Raw genomic sequence first — 1197 nt, forward strand, 5'->3', positions numbered from 1 at the left:
TTCTACTGGTATATCTGGTTGTGTTTCAACTTCTAAAGTTATTTCTAACGTCTCTGATTTTTCTTTTAAGTTTGAATTATATACATCCTTATATACCAGTTTTTCATTGAACCTTACATGTCTTGATGTTACGAACCTCCGAGACTCTGGATGCCATAAGACATATCCAGTTTGAGAATATCCTGCTATGATTGTGCGGATAGTTCTGTCTGAGAACTTACTTTCTGCATTGGGTATCTTGGCATATGCTAGACATCCGAAATATAGTTTGATATGCCAGAGCATTCCTTCACTTAGCTTCTTTTCTTGATTATTTGTTTTATTGTTAACATCTTTCTGTAGGTATTTTAGCATTTCATCTGAGTAATCATCTAGGTTTAGGATTTTTCTGTTCAGAGTTTGTTCGTCTAGATTTGTATCCCAGTCTTCTTTTTGTCTGTCTGGGCTTGTTCCTTCTCTGATTTGTTCTTGCTCTTTCTCCCTCCCAATCTCAGCATGACTCATCTGATCATTCTCTGATTTACTTATTTCTTCTGATTCAATTTGATCTCTGAGATCCATGATGTCAGCCTGAGATTGTTGCAAGAACTCGTCTACTGATACTATATTAGCTGTGCATGAATATTTAACATAAACTTCTTGTTCTTCATCTGATTGTTTGTTTCTTAATACATTCAATGAAATTATCCAATTTGGTTTTTCATAGACACCTGTGAGATATTCTTCACTAGTGTTTTTGTCGTAGATTTTATGTATTTTATTGTCTAAATAAATACTTAAGCCTGCATCTGCAAAACGTCTAAGAGATATAAGGTCGTCTGAGATATTGTTTGCAGCTATTACATTAGTTAAAATTATTTTCTTATTTTCATCTGAGGTTGATTTTAGAATTAAATCTCCTCTACCGTCTACTATAATGTTCGCGTAATTATTTTTGTTCGCGCTTCTGATGTATTCTCCTGTACTTTTTCTGAAGTTCCTTAAAATTATACTCTTATTGATTATGTGCTCTGTTGCGCCAGAGTCTGCTATAAATACAAGCTTTGTAGGTGTTTTATTGGCAATTTGTGTATTGTTACCTGTTAGCATCGCCTTGAATTTTTCTCCTTGCTTCTGATTTCGTCCTGGTGTCGGTATATTTACGTTTCTTTTTGAAAAACCTCTCTTGTTGTTTCCCCTACCTCTGATATTATTATT

Source organism: Nasonia vitripennis, assembly GCF_009193385.2.
Source record: "Nasonia vitripennis strain AsymCx chromosome 1 unlocalized genomic scaffold, Nvit_psr_1.1 chr1_random0007, whole genome shotgun sequence".
In the NCBI taxonomy this organism is placed as follows: Eukaryota; Metazoa; Arthropoda; class Insecta; order Hymenoptera; family Pteromalidae; genus Nasonia; species Nasonia vitripennis.